This window comes from Ambystoma mexicanum, chromosome 7q (genome assembly GCF_040938575.1).
Source record: "Ambystoma mexicanum isolate Mex_15411 chromosome 7q, UKY_AmexF1_1, whole genome shotgun sequence".
Classification (NCBI taxonomy): Eukaryota; Metazoa; Chordata; class Amphibia; order Caudata; family Ambystomatidae; genus Ambystoma; species Ambystoma mexicanum.
This window is the reverse complement of record NC_090941.1, coordinates 302555797-302568603: the sequence shown is the minus strand read 5'-3', so window position 1 is coordinate 302568603 and position 12807 is coordinate 302555797. Positions and strand designations below refer to the sequence as shown.

Below are 12807 nucleotides of genomic sequence, written 5' to 3'. Positions count from 1 at the left end.
CCCAACGAGCCCTACAGGTAGCCCGGAATAAACTGTAAGCCCACTACGCGGAGAACACAGCACACCTGCTAGCCAAAACCAAATAGAGCTATTATGCCAAGAACAATAAGGCGAATAAACTACTGGTGGAGAAATTAGCAAAGGCGAGGAGGAGAAACACGATAATCGGCCTTTGCGACCAACAAGACAAGGTTCAATATAAGGACCAAGATAAATTACAGCTGGCAACCGCCCACCTTACCGAGGTAATGTCCGCATCAACACGTGATCGGGAAGAACAACAGGAATACCTGCGAAAGGCGGCACTTCTCCGGCTTAAAGACTCAGTGCAAGAGAGCCTAGACGCCCCGATCTCAGGTGAGGAGATTGACGCAGCTATTAAATCCCTCAAATCCAGGGCCCCAGGCCCAGACGGATTTAGAACTAAATTCTATAAAGTTTTCCGCCCTCAACTGATAGCCCCTTTGGTCACCCTCTTCAACTCATTTGGTGAGTCGGGTTCGGTTACCCCCTCTATGCAGGAATCCATCACTATCCTCCTTAACAGGGCAAAGACCCCAGAGATAACTCCTCATACAGGCCCATCTCCCTCTTAAACATAGACGCTAACATCTGGTCCAAAATTTTGGCAAACTGCCTGGCAGAAGTCCTGCCCGACATAATAAACCCGGACCAGACAGTCTTCATAAAAAACAGATCAACAGGGGATAACATCCGGAGTGCCCTTAACCTAATTGATGGAGGGACCCAAGACTCGCGGCAGCTAGCACTCCTAGCTCTGGACGCAACTAAACCTTTCGACGAAGTGGACTGGGCCTTCATGCGCTTCACCATAGAGGCCTTCTGCTTCAGTCCAACCTTCCAAAAACTGGTCCTAGCTAACTACCAGTCCCCGAGAACCCTACTTATAGTCAATGCCTCCGTATCAAACCCGATCCCCTTAACCTGCGGAACCAGACAGGTATGCCCCCTCTCCCCACTCCTATTTGGGCTAATTATGGAGCCCTTCGCCCAACGGATTCGGCTAAACCCCGAGATCAGGGGTCTCCACGTCGGCGCCTCTCAGCACAAGATCGCACTCTATGCGGATGATGTGCTGTTGGCTATCACAACCATTAGCTCCTTCTCGCTGAGATCTATACATTTGGGAACGTAGCAGGCTTCACTGTTAATTTTGGTAAATATGCGACTCTGGGGATAGGCTTAGAGCCAGGGGAACGGATAGCCCTTGAAATCCTATGTCCGGTCCGATGGAGTGAAAAAGTAATTCCCTGCCTGGGAGTCCAGATTCCCGCCCACCCAGGAGCGGTATATCGGGTGAATTTCCCCCCACTCTTCAAGGAACTGGAGCGTGATCTCGATCAATGGCGGTCTCAAGAGATCTCACTCATAGGGCGCATCACTGCCTGTAAATGAACCTCCTTCAGAGGGTCCTTTATGCCTGCTGCTCCCTACCCACTAAAATCCCGCTATCCTCTCTTCGTCGCCTACAAAGGAGTATGTTTTGGTTCATCTGGAAGGGTAGAAAAGCAAGGATCCCCCAAAGGGCTATGTTGGGCACATATTTGGGTATGGGTGGTGTCTTCGGATTGCCCGAGATGGGTGGAAGTAGAACAAGCCCACCTGTCACTCCCCCTGCACTTTCTCTCACATATTCTGCCCCCATTGCGCCAGCACTGGAAACAGGTGCTGTCTTCCACGAAGCACACTCTCAAAACATGGAACTGGGCTGCAAGGCATAGGTGCATCCCAAGGGGGCTGGGTCCTTCCTCCTCAATATTCCATAATCCGCATTTCTCGACAGGGTTCCAGCCACAGAACTTCCAGAATTGGATCGCGGGGGGTCTCAAATCTCTGGGGCAGCTTTTTAAAGGGAATCAACCTCGCTCATTCGAACAATGCAAAACAGCCTTCCAACTAACTGAAGCAGACCGGTTCCCCTACATACAGTTGCTACATTGGTGCTCTCACCCTCTAACTCGGCAAGCAGCAGCACGTATCTCGAACCCCCCTTAAAAGATCTCCCGCCACATGGGAAAATTTCCACCCTCTATACACCCCTGCAGGAAGACTTTCTGGCTGCTAGAGCACCATACATGTTGCAGTGGGAGGCAGATCTGGGGCACCACTTGGAAGACATGGGTGGATATTTGGGAAAGGACACAGTCCTCATCCTTCTGCATCACCAAAAGAGAGTGCATCCACAAGCTACTCCTACGCTGGTACTACCACCCCTTATGTAACACCACATAGACCGGGCCCTGGACCCCTCCTGCTGGCGCCTATGTGGCCAGCAGGGATCATACTTCCACATGCGGTGGGCATGCCCAATCGTAAAAGCCTTGTGGGCACAATGCATCACTACTATAAAGGACATCACCCAGGTAGCCATTCCCATGGAACCGGAACCCATCCTATTAGGAGCCCCAGCCCCGGAAGTATACCCTAGGTCAGGAAAATGAGACATTTTTTTGCCAGGGCATTGTTAGCACATCTAGACTCCTGAGCAAGTAGCACACATTGCAAAAGAGTTAAAACCGCAGCATTGGCTCTATAAATCACTTCCTCCATCTTGATTGTAAGATAGAGTTCTAGGGATTCGGAAGTTGTAGCTCTAGTCAGAGTTTCCCGCTGCATCAGAGCCAATGCTGCGGTTTCAACTCTAACTTTGCAATGTGTGGAAACGACATGGGGATCGGTCCAATCCATCAGACTCCTCTTTACATGAACTGCCCACTTCAAATTCGGTTTATAGTGAGTATTTCGAATTACATAATTTCGAATGCCAAAATGTTGAAAAAATGTTACTGAAAAAAATAAATTCGAATGTCTTTTTTTTGTTATTTTTTTTTAACCCTTTTTTTTACTTGCGAAACAAAAAACACATGTAAATTAAAAAATAATACATTCGAAAAAAAATGTGTAGGTAAAATGTTTGACATTTTTGTCATTCGAAAAAAAAAATTCCGACATATTAACTGGATACCGGAGGAAGTGTGTGAGCCTTAACTGCATCTGATCAGTCCCAAGCTCGAAAGGTCCCTGTATGTGAAATTGCGATTTGGGAGCCTGCCCGCAGCAGAGTTGATGCATAGATGGCATGCTGATGCTTCACTCTTTGTATCCTATGAAGCGGTGGCACAGAGGATCTGAAGCATTTGATTCTGGTGTGTCCTGTGACATTGCCCCTGAGGAGGTGTTTCCTAAAACCACTCTTTTGGGGGCATGGATGTAGATGCACAGAAGGGGCCCTGGCAATTTGCCTAAATTCAGCTGATATTCTGGCAGTGCATGCTACAAAGCCAATATCTGAAGTGGGTTTGGAGGATACGTAAGAGTAAACTTCAAGGTCTATGATGCCAATCAATTTCAATACCTCCGACTGTATATTATTTTTATATTTGAATCATGTCCATCGTATGTTTAATCTAATTTTATGTATTTAATGATATGTGAATTTATGTGTGCTTTTATGATTCGTTTGTCAAATAAAGCTTATGAATTCACAGAATGAGCTGAATTTATTAAGTGAAGAAATGTTATACTGGTCACTAGTAGCTGGGCCTAGCGATAGATAGTATTGGGTGATTTTGATGTACATCAGTAAATTTAATCAGATCAATAAAACGCCTGTAACACTGACATTTTTCATAAAGGAAAATATCCAATGAATTTATGTCGTGCTCAAAAATCTCAGCTTCCATTTCCAATTATCTTTAGGCATGCCCCAATCTGTATATGTTTTAATCTAGTGAAACATTAACAAACCTCAGGAACTGTGTGGATTAGCACGTGAAAATAGGCGTCCAGAAGGTCCAGCAACACCACCCAGTCTTGAACTTGTTCAACTCTCTGAGGCCCAGGATGGGATGGAGGACACCCCCTTTTCTTGGGAACCAGGAAGTATCAGGAGTAGTATCTCCTTGCCTTGAACCGCCTCCACTGCTCGCTTCAAACGAAATGCCTGCAGCTCTGCTCGTAGCTTCTGTTCCAGCTGTCGGGGGTGGTCGGGGGTGGGGGGTGCAGGGAGGAGGGTGGAGGTCTTTCTGGAGGTCTTCATGTCAAATGGAAATCAGTAGCCCCACTCGATAAATTGGAGGGCCCATGCATTTGAGGTGATTTCCCAGCATTTGCTTAAGAATCCGGAGAGTCTCCCAACTGGCGAAATATGTTTAGACCTCAAAGAGGCTTCTGCGGTGCCTTGGAAGCAGACGCTTCCACAGCCATAGACTGCCTTGGCCCTCCCATACCTCTACCTGGCCTCGGGGACCTGCGTTGCACCCCTGTTTACTCTGTGGCATTTTGCGCACGTCTGGGAAAAGTGGAGTACCTCCAGTAAACCCTTCCCTCCGCACCCAAAGGAATAGTTTTGGCATGGGGGCTGCTGCAGCACTGCCAATCCTAAAGACTTGGAGTCCTTATATTTTTTCCAGGGACTCATTGGCCTTGGCGCCAAAAAGATGTTCCCCATCGAAGTCCATGTCAAAAAATGTAGCTTGAAAATTCGGGGAAAACCCTGAGCCCCTCAGAAAAGCCCGACCTGTGCAAGACGGTAGAGATGCCCATAGCACATCCAATGCGGTCAGCCGCGTCTGATCCTACTTGGAGCGCTTGACAGGCCCCTTCCTTGCCATCGGCCACTATGTCCAGGAAACCAGCTTTGACTTCCCCACTGGGAGGTGGTCAGCCGCCTGAGTACTCCTGAGGATGTGGGAAAACTTGGCGAAGGCAAATGGGCATTTGCCACCTTAAGGGCCACTCCCGAGGTGCCTGTGTTCTTCGACTCCCTGTCAGTGGGACGGTTCAATGTTGAAGGCCTGGACTTGACACTCGTGGCCTGCACCGCAAGCCTTCCGGGTTCGGGTGGGACGTCAGGAACGGTAGATCGCCTCTTGCTGGCTTATACTTTTTTGTCAGCTCTATGTCGACTGCTGGTGTTGTGCATGGACACTTACACAAGGCGATGACCGGATCAGCTGCAGCCACATTGAAAGGCAATGCCCGTTCCATTGCTGGTCCTCGGTGGAGCTCAGTCAGGTCCCATTGCAAAACTGGTTTGGACGGAGCGCTGAGTCCCAAAGCCAAAACGACCTCCTTGAAATCCTTGTGCTATTGTGAATTCTGGTGTCCGTATGGGCTTAGATGTTGAAATTCCAGAGATGCGTACAGCCCACTGGCATCATGGAAAGTCTCCACCAGTTGAAGCAACCCCACCAGATCTGCCATGAAGTCTGCCAGTGGATAAAGGCCGCCAGCCTCCCAACCCCTCGGCTCAAACCCAAATGGAATCAGGTCGCCTTCCAGGACCGCATTGAGTTGAAGAATACGGTACAGTTGTCTGGTACAAAGCTTCAATCTCGAAGAGCCTTTTGGCCCAAGGGGGGGCAGCCAAGGGCTTCAGCGCAGGAGGGGCTTTCCCTTCGGCATTTTGCTCGAAGACGTTCGACCCATTTTAGCTTCCTTTGTGCAAGACGGACCGGGTGTAGTTGGAGGCGAACCGACCTGCGATGTCGAGGCAGAAGCCGCAAATGCTGAGGCCTTCTCAAAGAGTTTGAGCATTTCAGTATTAAAATCTTTCCACTCCTTTTCAGATGTACCCTTTGCATGGTACGACTTAACCCTATTGTCTGGACAGTCGGAATCGAGAGTGCGAACGCTTCTTCGATTTTTTAATGGCAAAGTCCCTCTCAATGTTTTTCAGACATTGGATCCTCAGTATCATACTCCATTGAGTGCAGGAGTGATGTCGCAGGGGATTTAGACAGCAGAGTGCAGAGCGCCAGTTTCACCGAGCATTCCCTCACCGCCTTCGGGTTAATCAAGAGGCAGGAACCACATTGATCCGTGTCATACCCTACTCCACGACACCACACACATATAGTGTGTAGGTCCGTGAGGAACATCTTGGGGTTGCAGTCCTTGCAACGGTTGAACCTCGGCGGTTTAGCCCAGATATACTGACTTAGTTATTCGATGAGATCGAAACCTAGCGTGTTCCGAATAGCATGCGGAAAAAGGGAACTGAGGTACAGGGGCGTAGTGCATTCTTTCATACTCGCCCGATGTCCCGTCTGATGGAGGAATGGCGCACCCATATACTAGGGAGTCGATGAGTGGCACTACCCCCACCCCCCCCTGCTGAAAACAATACTGAGCAGCTAGCTACCAAGATGAGGAATATGTGGGAGAATGCAATTAATTGAAAGAACAAATGACTTCCCCCATGTAATGTTCTTTCTACTGGATGTTACTCCCATGATTCTTTATCTTCGATATTTATTCTCCTGCTTTGCAGCCCTCGGGCGTCGTGGGCCGTTGACGGCAGTCGTGACATTGACGCTGGCACAAATAGCGCACTCAGCGCCCTGTGACCTCAGTAGTAGTTTTTCTCCCGTTGCACAGCCGCGTTAGGGATTAGAAACATAGTAACTGTTTAAGCGTTAAACGAGAGCCATTGTGTAATCTTAGTAGGGATCTCCTTAACCGTGGGGTAGGGTGGGAGGGACGATGAGGAATGCGTTGGAGGAGGAACATCCAGTAGAACGAACATTACCAGGGGTAAGTAATTTGTTCTTCTAATGGATTGTGTCCTCCCACGGATTACTCATCTTAAACAGACTCCTACAGCAGTAAGACCATTAAGGAGGAGAGAAGGAGCAAACTCTATGGCAATTATGTCACCACCTGACAAAACGAGACTCATTTACGCATACTGTGCCCAGGCAGTAGTGTTTTGCAAACTTGTATATGGAGGACGCTTTGCGGCCTGACAGATATCCTTTAAAAGGAACCCCTCTTTGGAGAGTAGAGGTAGCTGCCACACCTCTAGTGGAATGTGCCCTGAAGCCTTCAGGGATCTTCTTACCTGCTCTGGTGTAGCATTGAGACACACAGAGCACTATTCATTTAGAGATGGTTTGCTTAGTCATTTCTTTACCCGTTTTTCGGGCCTTTATATCCAATTAACAGTTGATCTTCCAGCCTGAATTGTCTTGTCCTAGTGATGTAGAAACTGAAAGCCCTCTTGGGAATGAGCCTATGGAGCCTTTCTTCCTCCTTAAATGGATAAGGAAGTTGATTGAAGGCTGGCAAACAAATTGTCTTGCAACAGGTGAAACTCTGATACGACCTTCGGAAGGAACAAGGGGCACACTCCAAGAGTCGCCTTGTTGTTGGAAAAGATTGGAAAAGGCATTTTACTGGACAGGGCCTGCAATTCACATTCTCCGAACCAAGTAAATAGCGACCAAAAAGGTTGTTTTCCAAGGTAGTAGTGTTACGCTCACCTGGTATCAACGGGGACGCCCTTATGCACTGGTTGCCGGATTCACCCTGGACGGTCCCAATTCTGGACGATGCCTTCAGTGGCGGTCGGGTCTTGTTATGATGTCTGGCGTGCTCTCCGTCCTGCCTTCTGTGCAGGGGCGTGTAGTCTGCTGCGGGTTGAAGCGACGAGTTAACTTCACTGGTGCTAACCCATTCAAGTGTCTTTAAGGAGGTAAGTCTGGTTATAGCAGTCTTTAAATGTCATTGCTTTCCTTTCTTGCTAATAATGTCTTTTCTTCTTCGTTTTCCCCTTAGGTGCACAGAGGTTCAGCTCCTGCCAGGATGATGGACGCAGAAGCGTATGATGGATGGTAGGTTTAAGCGCGAGGTGCGGCGCGGTAATGTCTTTTCTTGCTAACCTGTATTCTTTATTCCTTTTCAGGTCGCGATGGTCTTTCTGGGCGTGTGAAGATTTCCGGAGCGAAACCAGCCAAGAAATGCCCAGTCAGGGTGAGGATTTTGTGATTACTGCCGTGAATGCTGTGAGTAACCGGTTTAACGTCATCCTTCTTTCTCTCTCCCTCCAGGTGCTTTGTTCCGGTGCGAGCGTGGTGTACTGATGATGCTGCCAACTGGATGGAAGACCGCGAGCAGCAGGAATCGACAGATGGAAAGTTGCAGGTAAGCAGAGACTGCTAATGATGTTCTTTTGTCTCCTCTGCAGGTCCGCTATTCAAGGATCACCGGGTGCTGGTCTCTGAACACGATGAGCGTCATGCTGCTGGCTGCAGAATAACGCGAAGCACGTTCTGTAGCTTGGGTGCGGTTTATATAGCTCTCTGTAAAGTAGTCCATGTAAAGTAGTCCAGGCTACCACACCCTAAAACACTGCACCACACAGTCTGGTTCCTAGGAACTAGACTGTATGGGTGCCTCCATGTTGGCTGCAGGCCTTCACAGGAAAAGTAGTCCCTTCAAGTCCCTTAAAGGTAAAGTCCCAATCTGAACATGAGCCTGGCGCCAAAGGCACCAGGACTGACTCCAGGAGAGTCTATGATGATAATGCAATGCCTTGTGGTCCCAAATGAACCCTGAGTCCTGACCCTACCTGGCATGTGACCATGCCAGTGGGGTTCTGGGTCACGGGTCGTGACAGTAGCCTCAGAGGACACAAATGTAATGGATCAAATGTGGAACACATGAGAAAAGTTAACACTAAGTTTGAATTCCATACCGGTCGCATGAAAAGTGTTGGAGGGAAAGTGCACCACCACGAGGATCGAGAAGTATGATACTTGTTCTGGCGTGCGCATGAAAATAGACAGTGTTGCTAAATAGCCCTTGATGGTGGCGAACTAAAGCCCTGTCTTCGGAATAAAGAATGAAGGACAACACCTTAGAGGTGTCATATAAGAAAGGATCCACATCCTGTGCTCTGCCACAGCTGCAGAATCTCTTCCAATGGCAGCGATATAGAGCTTTAGTTGTTGGCTGAAAGCAACACCTACATCATGTCTTCCGGAAAAGAAGGACGTCAGTTTGGTGGCACCCGTATTGGGATAAAAACACATTATAAGGTAGTTGCATAAAAGTATGATATCAAGATGAATAATATGCTGTGTGCGGTCATCAGTGATTTCCCTGTGTTAAAACTTTGGTTGTGACCATGTACAACCACCCGGATGGCAGTTCTACTGCAGCATTCTTAGATGGGGTAACCCGGACATTGACGCACTGGTTCTCGGAAATGGACATCTGCTCTACAACCTTGACTCTAACATTCCCTCTGTCCTCACCCTACTCAATCTCTCTTCTGCCTTCAACACGGTCAACCATACTATCCTGCTCAATAGTCTCTGTGATAACCTGGGTATCACTGATCAGGCTCTGGCCTGGCTGACCACCTTCCCCTCTGATCGAACCTCCCAGGTCCAACTGGGGTCCTTCCTATCATCTATCTTCCTCTCTACCTGTGGTGTTCCCCAGGGGTCTAACCTCTCGCCCTGGCTTTTCAACCAATACCTGGCAACTCTCACCCACTGCATTGCCATTTTCTGCTCAAATCTCTAGTGCTACTCTGATGACAACTCATTTTCAGACTGCCCTCGGCCACCTCCTCTCCATCTCTCATCTCGGATTGCCTAACTGCTATTCAAGATTGGTGTGCCGTCAATGATCTTTGTCTGAATGGCAGCAAGACGGAGATCCTCCTCATCGGCACACCTTCATCCTTTTCCCCTCTCTCTCTGGCCGGCCTCACTTGGCCCTCCTCCAACCCCCACCTGCAATGGTAAGAACCTCAGGGTCATCTTTGACTCAACACTTTCCTTCTCCGCCCACATCTCTGAGGTTTCGAAAAATTCAAACTTCCTACAGCACCTCCTCAGAGGTACTCTGCATTTCCTCTCCTTCGCCCCAGAAGCTCACTGTCTCCCAAGCTCTGGTTCTCTCTAGGTTGGACTATCGTAACAGCCTCTTTCTAAATCTACCTGCCTCTTCTCTCCGCCCTCTGCAACTAATCCAGAACAGAACTGCGAGACTTGTCCTTGGCCTCAAGCCCAGGGATCGTATCTCTCCAGCTCTGAAATCTCTCCATTAGCTCCCAGTGGATGCAAGGATTAAATTACAAACCCTCTGCATTGTCCACAATGCTTTCCGGGGCCTTGGTCTAAAATACCTTCGGCTATCCGTCCGCAAATTCCTACCCTCTCAAGCTCTTCGCTCCTCTACCTCTAACTCCCTCAGGGTCAGTCGTTTTTCAAAGAAACAAGCTGGGGGTATATCTGTCTTCGGCTGGGGCCTCCCGCTGGAACAGACTCCCTGTCACTCTAAAACTCAAGGAGAACCATCTCTGGTTCCGGAAGCACCTCAAGACCTTCCTCTTTGCTTCTGCCTTTGCTCCCCCCTCTCCCCTGCTGATCTGCTCTCTCTTGGCACTGTGCACCTGACCACCCTCTGTCCCCTGGGCCCAGGTACCTGCTCACCCTGCCACCCTCCTGCACTGCCTCCTGGCCAGCACTTGCACTGGGGACAGTATCTGTACCCATACAGCCACCCCCCCACCTCAATTTTCTTTTTCTGCACTTATCAGACTTACCCAGTTCTGCTGTCGTAACACAGCACTTGCCACTTGCTGGCTGCACTACCTCTGTTTATTGCCTCCATTATCAATTTATTTGCATTTATTATGATGTATCTGTTCTCCTCTGCTGCGCACTTATCACTCTCCCCCTTTCCCATTCCCATGCACTTGCGCGTTCTCAATGTCACTGGGCCTAGTAAGATCGTTGTTGTATTCTCCCCTGTTCGCCTCCCTTGCCTTGTCACGCTCTGAAACACTTGTGTATGAGCGCAATACAAAAACTATCAAATCAATAAACTATCATATCATCAATGTTTTTGGGACTGAAAGTTTGTGTCCAAAGGATATCCCCCAATAAATATAAAAATCAGAATTTCCTCTTGGAGAAGGGAATAAAATGGTCGAAAGTCCTGAACGATTTTGATATGCATCCACGGTTACCTTTTGATAGAACTGAGCTCTTGAATTTTAAGACTTGGCGAGGCAGAGGGAGGTCATCTTGTCTAGATGCCGTCGTAACAGAAAACTTAAAAGCAAGAAAGATGAAGTATGAGGTAAAGTTCAACAATCAAAGTGATCACAGAGATTTAATTCCAACACTTGCATATGGAGTGGGTTTACCCCTAAAAACTTTATCTGCCCAGGCTACAGTAAATGTTTAGGGCAACCGTAAAAGTTGGACGTCCTTTAATATTGATCAGGCCAATGAAATCCTGTCCCGGCTGGCTCTTCAGGGAGATATTTATCATCAAAACTATGTTCATTGCATGGCTGAGGTGGTGCAAAAGATTGTGGAAACCCTGAAGCAAGATAGAAGTACACATTTTGCAATAGATTGTAAGGACTGATTTTTCGCATGGCTCTGGTGGCCCAGCGACCACTGCCTCGAGCCACGGAAAGTAGGGGGCAAGACGCCCGGCCGGCCCAAGTCATTCCCCAGGCCGAGTCAGATAGCCAAAATGGAGCTGTAGAGAGCCGCTACGCTCGACAGGCCGCAGCCATAATGAAACAGTCCGTCCAGAACGACTCTCCCAACTGTGCAACCAAACTTCTCCCCTTCCTCAGCCAGCTCTCCTGGATAGTTGTTGCAGAAAAAAGGGCATTTCTATCAAGATGCTTATGGGTTAGGCATGGAGCGCCGAAAACTAAACCATGTGTCGGCTGTGCAACAGCGTCTGGGCTCAATTATTTATTTAGGCCTTGGACAGCTCATTAAAAAACCACAGGTAAGTAACACACTAAACATGCACTCCTATTATATACACATTCACTTTTGAGGTGCTCTGGCAAAGACATTGTAGTGTAACAAAGTGAGTGAAGAAAAGACAAAGTAAGTATTAAAAGTTAAAGAAGTTATATGTAAAACGTAGGAAGCTAAAACGCAATATATAGCCTTATGATTATATGGATCTCCAACTTCCAAAGTCCTTCCCTGGCTAGCAGAGATGAGGCCCAGTGCCCTTAGTCTCAATTCCCAGCTCCAGCCGGTGCAGCAAGGTAGACAAGGAGAGAGCTATTAAGTCCACCTGTTGGACCAGGGACATTTCTGAAGGCTCAGAAGGCACAGATCCTCGAGTAGAGGGTTGATACTGGTTGTTCCTACTGTTCCAGGTGTAGAAACACGGACAAGGGTGAGATCAGGAAGAGTAGAAGGACTTCATTGGGGCTGGTCCGCTGCATGGGCTGGCCTATGCGGTCTGCTCTTCTTTCTAAAGGATTTGGCTCCCACGATGTTCTGAAGAATGGTTCCATGAGTCCTCCTTTTAGCCTTGGACTGGAAGCTTGCCCAAGTTTATTAAGGGTGGGGATCTGCCTCGTTCAAACTGTTAATGGCTATCCAATCATGAATAGCCACGGGCCAAGCAATCATGGATCGACACGGCCAAGCAATCCTGGATAGCCATGGGCCACATATGACCAGCAACAGACATTCGGGTACCAGGATGTGTATTGGGACCACACAGTCCCTGCCCCCATATCATGGCTCACAAACAAACCACCCCTTTGCCGGCGAAAGCAGCAGATTTCCGCGGGAAAGGACTTAACCTATAAGTGAATTCCTGGGCAGAAAGAAGGCCAAAGATCATAAGGACAAGCAAAAACCTAGTGGCACAGCATGTTTAGGGCACTAGCCACCTTTAGTTGGCATTTGCAGCTGTAAACTGAAAATTGCACGAGTAAAATGTTTAAAACACGGTAGAAAAATATTTGCTACCACCAGCTCATCCTACTCACATTGCAAATGTAAACAAAAAGTCACTACAAAATAGTTGTAAGGATACAAAGTACCCTAATCACACTTCACTTTAGGGTGATGTGTGCAATTGTAAATATACAAGAAATTCACCATGAGTGAGTACTGACAGTCTTATGCTAGGATCAGTTTACCCATAAGGAGCCAAAAGACCAGGGAAGTAAAGAAGGTGGCTTTACTTACCTCCAAAAATCAGGTCTGGAGT

General features: G+C 48.2%; 1 protein-coding gene across 12 annotated transcripts in view; it reads right to left on the bottom strand.

Annotated features, from left to right (window-relative positions):
* Positions 1 to 12807, bottom strand: part of MYCBP2 (MYC binding protein 2) — a 3160061-nt gene that overhangs the window by 1354207 nt on the left and 1793047 nt on the right. The window lies entirely within an intron of this gene.